The sequence below is a fragment of the Macaca fascicularis genome, chromosome 8, assembly GCF_037993035.2.
Source record: "Macaca fascicularis isolate 582-1 chromosome 8, T2T-MFA8v1.1".
NCBI lineage: Eukaryota > Metazoa > Chordata > Mammalia > Primates > Cercopithecidae > Macaca > Macaca fascicularis.
The window spans coordinates 89,453,575-89,470,804 of NC_088382.1; positions in this window are offsets into that span (position 1 = coordinate 89,453,575).

The following is a 17,230-nucleotide window of genomic DNA, read 5'->3' on the forward strand; positions in this document are numbered from 1 at the left end:
TTAATATTTGTGGGAATCTAACACTGCTACAGACGATGCCCATGCTTGATGTGATACACATGAGCTTCCAATTAGCATGACATGAGCTGTCTCTTCATACTGGTTTTATATAGCTTAGTTTGGAAAACATTACTCATTGGGTCAGACCCTGTCATAAGCCCTGGAAACATGAACTTGAATGACCACAAGAAGCTCACAGTCCAGTAGCTTATTTGGGCCCCAAAACAGCAAACACAATATGTTGGTCAGCCTCTGCAGCATATTGGGGGGAAATAGATCATTTCTAAGAAGTTTCTGAAATATTAGAAATAGTTGACAAACTTCTCACAGTACCTTGTATGAGAACTGAAACTGCTGACCAGTCCAACTGCCTAATCTCAAAGATGAAGAAGCAGGCTGGGCACGGTGACTCATGCCTGTAATCCCAACGCTTTTGGAGGCCAAGGCAGGCAGATCACTTGAAGGGAGGAGTTTGAGACCAGCCTGGGAAATAAGGTGAAACATCATTTCTACAAAAAGTAGCAAGGCATGGTGGGGAGCACCCATAGTCTCAGCTACTTGAAAGGCTGAGATAGGAGAATGACCTGAGCCTGGGGAGATCAAGGCTGCAGTGAGCTGAGCTCGCACCACTGAGTGCGCACCAGCCTGGGTGACAGAATGAGACCCTGTCTCAAAAAAAAAAAAAAAAAAAAAAAACAAAGAAAGTGAAAAAGCAGAGGAAGGAAAGGTGAGTGGTTGGCTCCAGACCACAGTGCCTACATCTCATGACTTCTCCCCTTATTTGAGGTTCCTCAGAAGAACATCTCCAAGTTGGGTGCAGCGTATACTGCTTGGGTGATGGGTATACCAAACTCTCACAAGTAACCACTAAAGTACTTATGTAACCAAATACCACCTGTTCCCCAAAAACCTATGGAAATAAAAAAGCAAAAAAAAAAAAAATTAATAAAAGAGTGTAATTCACAGTGGGGGTAAAAAAAGAACACCTCCAAACCCTCCAGACCAGGGAGGGAGAATTGTATCTAGGAAGCTTCCCTAGATCAGGGGGCCTCAAATGTCAGTGTGCTTATGAGTTACATGAAGGGTTTGTTAAAAAACAGATTGCTCAGTCCTGCCTCCAGGGCTTTGGATTCCTGAGGTCTCTGGAAGCCTGAATATGTGTGTTTCTAACACATTCCCAGAAGATGCTAATACTGTTGTCTGCAGCCCTCACTTGAGAAGCCCTGCTGTCAACAATGCAACTGATCCAGGTGTGTGGATTCTCTGTGGCTGCCACACTGAGGGCATCGTTTCAATTAGGACATGTTCCATTGGAGGCAGGGCATGAAAAGAAACTCATTCACTCTTATTCAAAAATGTTTGGGAGTGGGAGGATGCAAAGGAATCCAAAAAAAAAAAAAAAAGCAAGAAGAACAGCTGTGTTTTGCAGGATAATAAAACAATGGAAGCAATCGTGCACCCAGGGGCTGGAATAGAGCTGAGGTGGAATCAGAGTACCAATGTCTTGGCATCTCTCACACAACATGATTTCAGTAAGTCTCAAAAATATGAAGATGCTCCCCACCTTTTAACAGTGCTTTTTGCGAGGATTTGCCATTCTGTGAATTACCCAGTTTGTTAGCCTGGTTCCATTTACAGATTTTTTTTCTTTTTTTTTTTTTTTTTACAGCGTCTTGGCTTCTTCAGCACTGTGTTTAAATTGCATAAATGTCTTTGAAGTGTTCTGTGAAAATTCACAAAGTTCCATTGGTCTGATGATTCACCCTCCTCTCCTATCTCTTCTACACCCAAAAATGTATGGAACAACTGAATGTTGACAAAGGTCATTCTCTTTCCTAGCAAAAGTCTGGCCTTTGTGCTCTTCATTAGCCTTCACAACACTTGAGAGGAGAAAACAATGGGGGGAAAAGTGCTAACAGGCATATTGTGACCCATCTACCCTCCTCCCCCGAGGGAGAGGTTGAAAAGAGGGAGACATGACTTCTGTGGCTTTAGCAGCCAAATAACCGATCATCTCTCTGTTCCTAGCCCCTGGACAGGACATCCTTGACGTCTAATCAGGCCGTTTGCTGAAACTGCTGAGGCAAGCACAGAGCCCAGAGCAAAGATAAGGCCCCCAAGCTCCCCCAAATTACGTGAGTCGTCTTGGATTCCTCACTGTCCCCCATCACCCACCTCCAGTTGAGTATCAAATAGTGTCAATATGACCTCCACACTGTCCCGCAGTCCTTGCTTCTTTTCTACTTCCAGAACCACCGTCTAATTTGGGTCCTGGTAGACACTTGTAGCAGCCTTCTAACAAGTCTCCTTTGCTTCAATCCACAGCCCCGACACATAGTGATCAAGTCTCTCCAGGACTCTACTGCCCCTCCCCTCTATCTGCAGAATGCAGTCTGCACTCCTCTATATGTCACTAAAGTGCTCATAAACCATCTCTCTTTCCTCAAGAACACTACTCTTGGCCAGGCACCGTGGCTAACACTTATAATCCCAGCACCATGGGAGGCCAAGGCGGGAGAATCACTTGAGCCCAGGGGTTCAAGACTAGCCTGAGCAACACAGCGAAAACTCGTCTCTATGAAAAATTGAAAAATTAACTGGTTGGATGTGGTGGCTCACACCTGTAATCCCAGCATTGTGAGAAGCCGAGGCAGGTGGATTACCTGAGCTCAGGAGTTCGAGACCAACCTGGCCAACATGGTGAAACCCCATGTCTATTAAAAAAAACAAAAAATTAGCTGGTCATGGTGGCATGCACCTGTAGTCCCACCTACTCAAGAGGCTGAGGTAGGACGATCACTTGGGTCCAGGTTGTCGAGGCTGCAGTGAGACATGATTGCACCACCACACTTCAGACTGGGCAACACAGAAAGACCCTATCTCAAAACAAAACAAAACAAACACTACTCTCGTTGAACCCCAAACTATTCTCTCTGACATGCCAATGACATGACACTTCAGGCTTTCACGCACACACTGTACTCTGTGTGAAATTATCTTCACTACAGTATAACAGGAAAGGCTAAGTCAGGCTGTCATAAAACCCCCAAATCTCAGGAAATTAAAACCACAAAGGTTTATTTCCTACTCCTGTTACATGTCCAACCTGCTCACTGTGGATTCTTCTCTATGCTGTGCCTCACTCTGGAGCCAAAGGCGATGGAGCTGCCTTTATCTGGAACGTTGCCGGTCACTGTAGAAGAGAGAATGTGCACGCTTGTCAAATCATGTGCTAGCTCTCTTAAAGTTTCTGCCCAGAAGTAGCACACATCACATCTCATTGGCCAAAGCAAGTGCTATGATCCCATTTAACTCTAAATGGGTTGAAAAGTGCAGTCTCATTGTAAGTTCAGGAGGAAAGTCAGAAATATTTATTTGATGAGTCATAAAAATGACTGTCACACTGCTAGTCACTAAATAATTCACTCTCCTTCCTCCATGTAATGTACACTCACATTGTCCCCAAGATATAAAACCTCCAAGTATCATTTGGTCATGGCATCAAGTTCAATGTCTTGGGTGGTACACAGTTCTCTCTCTCTCTCTTTCTCTCTCTCTCTCTTTCTCTCTGTCTCTCTCTCTCTCTCTCTCTCTCACACACACACACACACACACACATTTAGACATGGGTTCTTTGAACCTGAGAAACAAATAAATCAAAAAGACAATATTTCATTCCCTGAATATTCAATACGTAATGGCAAAATGGGACAAGATAATCACAATAAACACGCTCATTCTAAAGGATAAGAATGAGAGCAGCACCACATTTACTGATCATATAAATTCTGGCATTCCACTGGCCAGACATTGTGAGGCCCCTCTACCCTTGAGACGGGACACATTCCTTGACTCTGTCTCCATTATGTTCCCAGAGAGGAGCTCCTCAGTCCAACATTCTTCTTGACTCGTGGCTCTGTTCTCTAAGCAATCTTCCTATTTCTTTATTCTCCTTGGTCACATTACAAGGACATTGAGAAATATGCCTGCTTGGAATCTGAATCTCCTTGGAAGCAGATTTCTCGGCCTGTTCGCCGTCCACCAAACCTGGGGACCCAAGAGTCATTAAGTTTTTACTGATCACCGTATTGGTTTAGATCCTAGCAGGAAACAGAAGGCACAGTAAAAAAAGAGTGAATAAAGAAAATTGAATGACAATTATATTAAAGGGTGTGTTTTAGTACATTTTGTGTTGCTATAAAGGAATACTCAAGACTGAGTAACTTCTAAAGAAAAGAAGTATATTAGGCTCACAATTCTCCAGGCTGTACAAGCCTAGTGTCAGCATCTGCTCAGTTTCTGATGGGGCCTCAGGAAGCTTACATTCATGGCAGAAGGCAAAGGGGGACCAGGCATGTTACATGGTGAGAGAAAGAGCAAGAGAGAGCCCCCAGGCCCTTTTAAACAACCAGTTTACACGTGAACTAATAGAGCAAGAACTCTCTCATTACCATGAGGAGGGCACCAAGCCATTCATGAGGCATCCATCCTGCTGACCCAAACACCTCCCACCAGGCCCCACCTCAAACACTGGGGATCACATTTTAACATGAGATTTGGAGGGAACAAACATCCAAACTATACCAGGGTGTTGGCAGATTAAGAGAAACCAACAGAGGATGATGAAGCACTGCCTGACCAGAAATTATGACCTTTAGGAGAGGAACTCAGCCTCCAACAAATGCAGTCTAGCAATGAAGGATTTGGGAATAAATATCTAAATATCTTTCTTCCCTCACCCTTCAATCTCTAGCCAAGGTTTCACACTGGCCAAATCCAACCAGAAATTAGAGGGCAAGGGAGCCCAGTTGTCCTGTGTATAGAAGTCAGCCTCTGAGGCTGAGCAGGATGAAGAAAAGCAGAGAGAGAATCTGAGGGGCAAACAGAGTGTTTCCTCTCTCTCCCCTGAAGACACTGCCCCATCTGCAGTCTTCTCAAGGAGGTATGCTGAGTATCTTCCTCGCTCTCATATGTGACTTTTAGATCATTCTAAGTCCTTTCTAAGACACCCACTCTTGAAGTTCATGTCTCCAATCTATTCAACCACTTCGCTTCTTTGTTGGTGTTCACTAGTAAGTATCACAATGCTTCCATTATCTCCATTCCATGCATGCCAGTTTCTGACCAACATCTCCTGCCTCTCCAGCCAAATTTCTTGAGTAGCTTGACTCCTATCCTTCAACCTCACTGGGACTCCCATCAATTTATAGAAGCTTTCCATGTCCTTTATCATCCTTAGTCTTCCCTCCTTACACAGATTAAATTCTAATCATTCCATTATTGTAATCTCTCTCATATAACCCAATAACTCCCTTTCTTAATGTGTTGTTTTCAGAAAGTCAAACCCATAATGCTAACTAAATTAACTCTCCACCTAATCCATGCCTGTACCCATGCAGATGAACATAATTGTAGAAATAAAATAGCTATGCTGACTGGTATCTCTTTAAATTCATGAACATGAACCTCAAGTGAGCCCTTAATTTTTCCTGGCAATCATACTATATGTCCCTAGTCTTATACTCTCTTAAACCTCCTCAAACATCCAACACCTCCTCTCCTATCCTCAGCTAATGACTTTTCTTCCTACTTCACTGGGAAAATGAAGCAATTAGAAGATAGTTTCCACAGACTCCCTCCAACACATCAACCCACCTACCACCACCCTTATGCTCTGCCTTCCAACTACTACTGCAGATGAGCTCTCTAAAGCCAGTACTTCCTCTTTTACATTAGATCCCATCTCCTCTCACCATCTCAGGTGTATTGCTCCAGAAACTCTCTTCTCTCCCTCCCATTTCATCATTTTTCTTTCTACAAATTCAGCATAAAACATGCTATTATTTTTTGCACCTTAAAAAAATTTTGGATTCCATTTTTCCCAGCAGCTGTTGACATACTTCTCCAGTTCACTTTATAGCAAAACTCCGAAAGCATTGTCTCCATTCTCTCTTTCATTTATTCCCTCTCCTTCTCTCATAAACCCTCTCCAATAAGGCTTTTGCCTTCATTCCACTGCAGCTACACTATTCTTGTCAGGTTACCAATGATCTCCATGGCACTAGATCCAATGGTAAGTTCTCAGCCCTCATCTTACTCTACCTATTATTTGACATAACTGATGAGCCTCCTCTTTGATATCTTTCTTCACTTGGCTTTTCCTACCCCACACCTTCCTGGCTTTCCTCTCATCTCAGTATTGCTGCTTCTGTCTCTTCTTCGCTGCCTCTTGTTCTACCCAAACTCTAAATGTTGGCATGCCCCAGGGATCAGTCTTTGGTCTCCTTCTTTTCTATATCCATGCTTACTCTTACTTCATTGGATGATCTACACCCATCTTACAGTTCAGACATCATACATATGCTGCTAGTTCCTAAACTCATTTTTCCAGATTTGTCACGTGAACTCCAGTCTCATGTGACGAACTGACTACCTAAACATCATCATTTGTATACATAAGTGGCATCTCAAAACACATCCAAAACAATGCTCCCAACATTCCCTCCCAATCTCTTGCATTTTCATTCTTCTAATTGCTCAGCCAAAATTCTTATAATATCTTTGATTCCCCTTATTCTCTACATGCCCCAGAGACAAACATAAGAAAATTCTGTTGCCTCTATTCTCAAAATCTGCCTATCTAGATGGAGCTATATGTATAGATATAGACCCTATCACTTCTGTCTAATCTACCATCATCTCTTGTATGGGTTATTGAAATAGCTCCTAGCTATTTGGAAGCAGCATGACGTGCTAGACAATAATTTGGACTTTTGAACAAAATGCTGGATTCAAAGTCCACCTTTGTTACTTAGCAGTCATGTGACAGTAAACAAATAGATTAATCCCTTTGGCCTCTGTTTCCTCAGATACAAGGAGGAGGATAATAATAGTACCAACCTCATAAAGTTTAGTGAGAATTAAATGTATTAGCAACTTGAAGCACTAAAAGCAATGTCTGACACCTAGTGAGTCATACATACTATTATACTTATAAAGTATTCATTATTTTTGTTTTTATCTAAAAGGAACTGAGATACAAGCTCTTTAAATATAATTTCAACTTTATTTCAGATTCAGGGATACATGTGCAGGTTTGTTACATGGGTATACCACGTGATGCTGACGTTTGAGGTGCAAATGATCTCATCACACAAGTCCTAAGCATACTACCCAATATTTAGTATTTCAGCCCTTCCCCCAACTCCCACCCCTATCTGACTAGTACTTGGTGTCTACTGCTGCCATCTTTATGTCCACGGGCACCCAAGGTTTAGCTCCCACTTACAAGTAAGAACATGTGGCATTTGGTTTTCTATGTCTGCATTAATTTATTTAAGATTATGGCCTCCAGCTACATTCATGTTGCTGCAAAATACATGATTTCATTATTTTTTATGATTGTGTAGTATTTCATGTTTTATGAGTACCACATTTTCTTTATCCAGTCCACCACTGATTGGCACCTAGGTTGATTTCATGTTTTTTGCTATTGTGAATAGTACTGTGATGAACATGTGAGTGCATGTGTCTTTTTGGGTTTGCGGAAGGTGATATGATTTGGCTGTATCTCCACCCAAATCTCACCTTGCATTGTAATAATCCCCACAAGTCAAGGGTGGACCCAGGTGGAGATAACTAAATCATGGGGGCAGTTTCATGGTAATGAATAATTCATGGTAATGAATAAGTCTCATGAGATCTGATGGTTTTATAAATGGGAGTTCTCCTGCACAAGCTTTCTTGCCTGATACCATGTAAGATGTGACTTTGCTCCTCCTTCACCTTCTGCCATGATTGTAAGGCCTCCCCAGCCACGGGGAACTGTGAGTCTATCAAACGTCTTTTTCTTTATAAATTACCCACTCTCAGGCAGTCCTTTACAGCAGTGTGAGAATGAACTAATACAGGGTGATTGGTTTTGTTTTTTTGCTTTTGTTTTGAGACAGTCTTACTCTGCCGCCCAGGCTGAATGCAGTGACACAATCACAGTTCATTGCAACCTCAAACTCCTGGGCTCAAGCCATTCTCCCACCTGAGCCTCCTGAGTAGCTGGGACTACAGAGGTGCACCAACATGCCCAGCTGATTTTTTTTTTTTAATGTTGTAGAGATGGAGTCTCACTATGTTGCCCATTTAACCCCTGGGCTCAAGTGATCCTCCCACCTCAGCCTCTCAAAGTGCTGGGATTACAAGCATGAGCCACCACACTTAGCATTTTTGGTAAAAGAATTTATTTTCCTTCAGATGTATACCCAGTAATGGGATTTCTGAGTCAAATAGTAGCTCTGTATTAAGTTCTCTGAGAAATTTCCAAACTGCTTTCCACAGTGGACGAACTTATTTACATTCCCACCAACAGTACATAAGTCCAACAGTACATAAGTATTCCCTTTTCTCTGCAGCCTCACCAGCATCTGTTATTTTTTGTCTTTTTTAAAATAGCCATTCTAACTGGCAGGAGATGGCCTCTCACTGTGGTTTTGATTTGCATTTCACTGATGATTAGTGATGTTGAGCATTTTTTTCACATGTTTGTTAGCCATTTGTATATCTTCTTTTGAGAACTATCTGTTCATGTCTTTTGCTCATTTTTTCATGGGGTTATTTGTTTTTTGCTTGTTTGGTTGTTTAAGTTCCTTGTAGATTCTGGATATCAGGCCTTTGTCAGATCCATAGTTTGTGAATATTTTCTCCCATTCTGTAGGTTGTCTGTTTAATCTATTGATAGTTTATTTTGCTGTGAAGAAACTCTTTAGTTTAATTAGGTCCCACTTGCCACATTTTGTTTTTGTTGCAATTGCTTTTGAAGATTAGTCATTAATTCTTTCCCAAGACTGATGTCTACGATGGTGTTTCTTGGGTTTCTTTTAGGAGTCTTATAGTTTAAGGTCTTACATTTAAGTCTTTAATCCATTCATCTTGAATTAATTTTTATATATGATTAAAGGTAGGGATTCAGCTTCCTTCTTCTGCATCTGGCTATCCAGCTATCCCAACACCATTAAATTAATAGGGAGACCTCTCCCCATTGCTTATTTTTCTTGACTTTGTCAAAGATCAGATGGCTGTATGTGTGCAGTTTATTTCTTTGTTGTCTCTTCTGTTGCATTGGTCTACATGTTTGTTTTTGTATCAGTACCATGCTGCTTTGGTTACCATAACCTTATAGTATAGTTTGAAGTTGAATAGTGTGATTCCTCCAGCTTTGTTCTTTCTGATTAGGATTTCTTTGGCTATTCAGGCTGTTTTTTGGTTCCACATGAATTTTAGAAAAGTTTTTTTCTAATTCTGTGAAAAATGACATTGGTAGCTTGATAAGAATAGTGTTGAGATGCAAACTTTTCTTTCATGAACTTTATATTAAACTCATTCCAAATAGCTATTCAAAATGATTTTTATAGTTATAGCTAGACAACTTACATTCTCTTAGAAGTTTTATTAGAGATTTAATTTTCAAACACATATTTGCCTGCAATGAGAACCTATATATATGTGTGTGTGTGTGTGTGTGTGTGTGTATGACCATTTTTGGAACATAGTAGGGTATAAATAAACATATTTATTCTCACAATTTTTGTAGCCATAGAGAGCAAACATATTAGCCACATACCTTTACTCTGATGAAGGAATACATCACCCAACAAAGCATAAGAATCAGTTACAACTTCAAACTGTTGTCAACAACTTTCTATATGTAATTCATTTGTTTACTCACTAACAAGCACTTACTCGGAAGCAATATTTTGCTTCTATAGCTCTTTCATTATCTACTGGAAGATGAACAATTAATGGTAAATTATATACTCTAAGGAAATAGTGGGAGTAACAGAATGACTCAAGGATTCTCCCAAAGTTTCACATCTTGAGTAATACCTATCTTGGAAACTATTAATGTTCACACATTCAATATGAAATTAATGGTTACAGAAGAAAGGACATAATTTCTAGTATAAGGCTATAAACTAAGCATAGTTATATATTACCACAAAAGAGATGGGAAAAAATCTATTAAACGTGAGCAATGTCTACTGTTACAGAATATATATTACAGAATCAAATGCAACCTTCTTAATTAAACTAGATTATATTTTTTGGCTACGTTTTCATTTTTGTAAAATGATGTTAATACCAAATGTATGAGAAGAGCAAGAACAAAGTGCTAGAAACAAGGCAGTCTTTTGGAAAAAAAAAAAAATTACCCACCTCCAATCTGTTCCACGCACTCTAACCAAGGAGGGAGAGAGGTGTCTAAAATTGAAATCTGATTGTGTCACTTCTCCACTTAAAATATTTTGGGAGATTCTCATTGCCCTTAAGATAATTTAAATTCTGTAGCATAATTTACAAACTTGTGATCTCACTGCTTTCATCTCTTACCAGAGCCTCATAACCTATGTAGCAGCCTCATTTCCTTTGGTTTCTAGAAAATACTGTGATTTGCTATTCCTAACATTTAACAGAGTGCCTAGTTTATAGCAGAAGTCTTATAAATACTTATGGAGCAAATGAATGAATGAAAATGAATGGATAAAATAAAGAGAACACACACTTTTTAAATGGTTTTGATATTCATCTTCTCTTTTCATAGTTGTAGCCCACAACCATAGCCAGTGACAACTTTTTTTAAGTGTCTGGGTAGTAAAAAACAAAAGAATCAAAAACTCAGATTTAAAAGTAATCTCAACAGATTAACAAGCTGATTTTTCAGTCACTGGGCAGGTCTGCATGTTGTAACACTTCAGAGCAGACAGAATAACAACTTTGTAATTTTGGTGCTGTAAAACAAGGATGATAATTTTGAATATACACGTTTTGAAATCTAATTTTTCAATTAAAATGTTTAAAGTCAATGGTGAGTTCCTTTCATTTCAGTGATACTATAAATGATTTAAGGAACAAAATTTTATCACTTCACGGCCTTTTGGCTAAGATTAAGTGAAGGAACAAAATTTTTAAAAATCATAATTGAGAAGTCACCAGTTGGATCAAGATGTAGGGCTGGATATATTCATGTATCACTGCCTCTGCTCAAAACCTGTGAATTGGCGTCAAAGATATTTAAAGATAAAATAATTCCACTGCAGTAATGGAAAACAAAGGTTCTATAACCAGGCCAGAAATTTTGAGCAACCTCCGAAAGACAGATGGACTCAGATCTATAGAGAAACCCAGCTGGTAGAAGCCATGTATTGCAGAGGTATATGCAATCTGGGGGAGCCCTAAGCCCAGAGTCGAGAGGCAACAGATGCTAAAGCAATCAGATATCAGAATGCGTATTTAATTAAGAACATGTTTCCTGAGCATCCAGTCCAACTGACTCCTTTCTCCTTTCCAGGTTTTGCTGAGCATCAGTCAGTGATCACTCTTTGGACTCACACTAAAGCAATCCTAAGAGTATAAGCCCTAAGGACACAGATGCAGAGTAGTGCCTCACATAGCTACTCACACCAAAGAAGCGTAAGAGTACACATATCCACAAACAAACCCTCTCTCTATACAGCACACCCTCCCCGTCTCTATATTCACCACATGAAGTTTATGCTAAATAGAAATGGCATTCAACTGCCGGCAAACAAAAGCTCAGAAATAAAGAAGAGCATGCCACAGAGAATCACAATATTTGAGAAAAACAAATGCCATAAAATAGAGACACTAAAATAAAACAAACAGAAACAAAAACAAATGAACAGAAAATCTGAGATTGGCTTAATGAAGAAAACAGAGGGCTTTGAAATAAGAATAGCTAATACCCTTAAATGAAGAACAAAGCATATCACTCCCATTAAAAGAAAAGTTAAAAAAGAAGGAAGGATGGGTGGAGGGTTCCAACATTCATCTAAAAGCTCTTCTAGATCACTTAGATTGGAGAGGGGAAGTTCGTGTACAAGTTCATGTACAAAATAAAGAAATAACAGAAGAAAATGTTCTAGTACTAATGCAACGTGAGTCAGAAAGAACCCACCAAGTGCCAAACAGAGTGAACAAAAAAAGACTATCCCCATACAAATGCTCACGTTTGAAACTTCAAATCCTTTAAATTTCAACAGAGGTAAAAATAACTTACTTATGAAGTAACAAAAATCAAATTGCCTCTGAACTTTTTTTGGCAACTCTGAATGCTAAAAGATAATGGGGTAGTATCTTTAAAGTCTTGAGAAAATAATTTTGAACCTAAGATTCTGTATCCATCCAAATAATCAATCATATGTGAGTTCAAAATAAAGACAGTTTTAGACATACAAGAACTCATAAAAGTTACTTTTCAATTTCTGAAAAATTAATCAAGGTATACTGTGTTGATATAAAAAATCTGTAAGATTATAACTATTTTAATTATTATTGATGAATATGCCAGATATTATCTAATGTCATTCAGCATCATTCCCATTTCCTCCATAGCCTTCCCAGAGACTAGAAGTCTGTGAACTACATTTCCTTGTCTTCTTTGCTACTGGCGTTTCTGATACTCTATAGATTCTTGCAATGCCATGTACCTGCATCTGATTTGGAAGATGGAAGGGGACCAGAGGCCTTTCTCGTAATTGGCAGTGAATGTGCAGATTTCAGCAAACATGGTCTTTTAAGTCAGCGATGTTCAATCTTTTGACTTCCGTGAGTTACACTGAAAGAAGAATTGTCTTGAGCCACACATAAAATACACTAACACTAAGGATAGCTGATGAGCTTTAAAAAAATCACACAAAAAACTCATGATGTTTTACGAAAGTTTATGAATTTGTGTTAGGCTGCATTTAAAGCTGTCCTGGGCTGCATGCAGCCCATGGGCCACAAGTTGGACAAGCTCGTTTTAGGTAGTTATGTTTCCCTGACTACCTGTCACTTTAGGACAACTGTGCCATGGCGGTGGCCTTTCCTACCATCTCCTGGTTCCTGGGTGGCAGCAGGAACTTCCTGATTTTCTGGATCACAGTTAAAGTAGTTGCCTTCTGACTTTCACTTTCAGCACTTCCAAAGTTCTAGTAAAGCACCAAATTTCTTCTAATCTCTTTCTGTTTGACATAATTAGAGTAGTTTCTGACATTATTGTGATTGCTACTTGTTTTTTTTGTTTTTTGTTTTTTGTTTTTTTTCTTTTTGAGACAGGGTCTCACTCCATCAACCTCTGCCTCCTGGGCTCAAGCAATCCTTCCACCTCAGCCTCCCAAGTAGCTGGGACTACAGGCGCCTGCCATCCCACCCAGCTAATTTTGTGTCTTTTAGTAGAAATGGGGTTTCTCCATGTTGCCCAGGCTGGTCTCAAACTCCTGAGCTCAAGAGATTCACCCACCTTGGCCTCCCAAATTGCTGGGATTACAGGCGTGAACCACCACACCTGGCCATGCTAATCGTCTTTTTAAAAGCCATAACTATTTGGAATTTTTTTAAATGCCACCCAAAAATTATTTTCATAAAGAGAAACTCTCTGGAGTCTAAATCCAAATCAGACTTCTTTTCCAGCCCCACACCAGGCTTCTCCCACTCTGTTATCACTAAAGAATTCTATACACTTAAAAATATAAGAACCCTCACTAAAAACAGATCATTCCTTAAGAGTTTTACAAAATCCATAGTATTTGTAAATTTTTGTGCTGGATTCTTAAGTTTTCATGTCCTCCAGCAACTGCAGTGAAATCTAGAAAGGTTTTTGCCACACAGTGAAACTTACTCTTATGTAATATATTTATTTTAAAACCCATGAATTTCAATGTCTCTACAAAGAGAAAAACATGTAAAAACTACCCCAAAATGGGTTTGACTCTGTCTATAAATTTAAGATAAAATTCTACCCCATGAATGAGCCAAAATTTAATTTTTATGACAGCACACCAAGAACAAAACCTATAAATTTTTAGGTAGGGGCCAATTTCTGGAAGAGATACCCAAATTTCAGAAGAGTTTCCTTACTTATTTCATAGTTGAAACCCTATGAAGTGTAAGTTAAACCTAAGCAAATCAATGGTCTAGGTCTTTGAATGGCATATACAATAAGACACTACAGAATGAGCAATACAACAAGCCCAGGACAAAAGTAGAACTTATTTAATGCAACTGGCTCTGTGCCTGGCATGCAGCAAACTTTGTAGAATCTGTAGAATTTCATTGCAACAACTTCAGCTCCATATTTCTCTAGTAACTAGCTCTAAGGTTCATTGATTCATTCAACAAGCATTCATTGAGGATCTACCATGGAGTTTACTCATTGGGAGAAAACTTTCACTTTCATCTTCTATCCTTTGCTCTTTCTTCTACATACAAACATGTGCTCATTCTGCTCATTGTCTTATCTTCTACTTGCAATATACCATCCCCATAACTGCCTTTATTTCACTCCTTCTCTTTCAATTTTTTTTTTTTTTTTTTTTTTTTTTTTGGAGTGCAATGGTGCAATCTCGGCTCACTGCAACCTCTGCCTCCCAGATTCAAATGATTCTCCTGCCTCAGCCTCCTGAGTAGCTGGGATTACAGGTACCCACCATCATGCCGGTGGCTCCTACCTGTAATGCCAGCACTTTGGGAGGCTGAGGCAGGCAGATCATGAGGTCAGGAGTTCGAGACCAGCCTGGCCAACATGGTGAAACCGCATCTCTACTAAAAAAAACACTCCTTTTCTTTCTAATTAATGTTTGCATTCAACATGTATGTAGTGCTCCCTGCATACCAGGCCCTGCACGTAAATGAATAGAACCTGATCCTCAGCTTTGAGGCCATGCAGATGGTGATCTGCCAAAAAAAAAAAAAAAAAAAAAGCAAAGCTAAAAAACAAATGTAGCTATCTCATGCTCTTACAAAGGTTTCCAGTTACCCACTGGAAAGTCTTAAGCATGGCATACGGGAATTTCCACAACCTGATCTCTGTCCTCCTAGCCAGCTTTACCTCCTACCACACCTCCCTCAAACTTCACCCTCCCACATTACCAAACAATACTCACAGCTCCCATATACTCCATGCTCTTCCTCAGGCCCGTGCCTTTGCTCATGCTGTCCTCTCTGCTTGGGATGATTTTGCTCCTCCTCCTTGTTTGCCTGCCTCCTCCTGCTTCTCAGACATCCAACGGCCTCCTTCAGGAACCTGTCTTGAACACATCTCCATGCCCCCCGACTTCCCCGAGTTGGCTGGCTCTCCGCTCTCCTTCTGTAACCCTCTGCGTTTGCCTCTATCAACAATTATCACATTGCAATTGAAATGATTTAGGTTTTACCCATTCACTCCACAAACTTTATTGAGGAACTGTTAAGTGCCAAATATTTGTCGAGGTGCTTAGTACATCATAGTGATCAAAATGGACATGCTCCTTGCTTTCATAGACGTCAAATGATGAGGGGAGGTGGACAGGAAATAAGTATAATCATTCACACAACTTGGGGAAATGGCCATGAAAATTATGAGAACCATGCTCTATTACAGAGAAAAGGGAGAGATCAACTAAGATGAAGTGGCCCAAAAATTCCTGTCTGAGGTGGTGACAGATGCCTGGCACGTGGTAGGTACTCGATAAATGTCTCCTTGACTATAAACTGAACAAGTAAGTCTATACAGGAATGAATGATAAAAGTGTACATGGCAGATGTGAGGTGTAAAAGAACGTGGTGGATATGGGAAGGACAGTAAGTAGGAAAAGAAGTGGTGGTGGGGCAGAGAAAGGGGAGAGAGGGAGAAAAAGAGTGAGACAGATTGGTCTGTTTCCTTTGGATTGATTCCCTTTCTTGAGAAAAATGTGAGATCACTTTTGACCACCAGGGGGCAATGTCTGATCACAGGTGACAACCACACTTTTGGCTCAGGCCATCATTTTGTAAGGAGGCACTCCCGTGTTAAGAAATAGAGGACTCAGACCTAAAATGTTATTCATTTCTTTTACATTACTAACAAATACAAAATCCTCAAAGATGACAAATACTGTATTTGGATTTAAATGAATTAAAATGGAAGAAAAAAAGGCATTTCATATTCATGGTTCTCTAAGTGTCCTTATCTGATGGAACAAATCTCTACTTCCTAATCATTTATAATTTCCATCACTCAGCTATAGGTCACAGCAGGTATTAATACTGGATGAGAAGGAATTTTCTGGTTTTTATTCAGTACTCATGCTGTTCAAGCACTTCCAACCTGTGCTTCCTTCATATTGAACAGCCTTGTTTAGCTTCCTCATAACTCATTGAGATAGATGAGAGGCGATTATCATTTTTGTTTGGCAGATAAGGAAACACCAAAGAGCTCTCTGCTGGTTAAGGCAGAATTGAACATGGCCACCCAAGTTTGACAGGCTGCCCGGGAGTCCCTTTCATTCACCACCAGCCAAAATGAGCAAGCCCTGGAGCACTGCCATTTCTTGGAGAAAGTCAATGACCGGGTGCTTTCAGAGTGATATCTGAGACACTTAGAGATGTTATTCCTGTCAGAGCACATCGGGACCTGTATAAAGAACTTAGAGCCTGTGCTGGGCCCAAAGAGGAGTGTTCCCAGAGGCCTTGGCAACATTTTCACCAGAAACGATTAATAGGAGAGACGAGATACTGTTCCATCAAGTAAAATGCCATAGAAGTTGGAAGGAAATAATCCAGACTTTGCTACCTGGTTATTCAATCAGTGGTCATTCATTCAGCAGCACTGCATGAGTAACTGTGGGGATAGCAATGTATAAAAGATTGCTCTGGCCGGGCGCGGTGGCTCAAGCCTGTAATCCCAGCACTTTGGGAGGCCGAGACGGGCGGATCACGAGGTCAGGAGATCGAGACCATCCTGGCTAACCTGGTGAAACCTCGTCTCTACTAAAAAAATACAAAAAACTAGCCGGGCGAGATGGCGGGCGCCTGTAGTCCCAGCTACTCAGGAGGCTGAGGCAGGAGAATGGCGTGAACCCGGGAGGCGGAACTTGCAGTGAGCTGAGATCCGGCCACTGCACTCCAGCCTGGGCCACAGAGCGAGACTCCGTCTCAAAAAAAAAAAAAAAAAAAAAAGATTGCTCTTGGCCGGGCGCAGTGGCTCATGCCTATAATCCCAGCACTCTGGGAGGAAGAGGCAGGCGATTCACTTGAGACCAGGAGTTTGAGACCAGCCTGGCCAATATGGTGAAACCCCGTCCCTACTAAAAATATAAAAATTAGCCGGACCTGGTGGCACATGCCTGTAATCCCAGCTACGTGGGAGGCTGAGGCAGAATTGCTTGAACCCCGGAGGTGGAGGTTGCAGTGAGCCAGGATCATGCCACTGCACTCCAGCCTG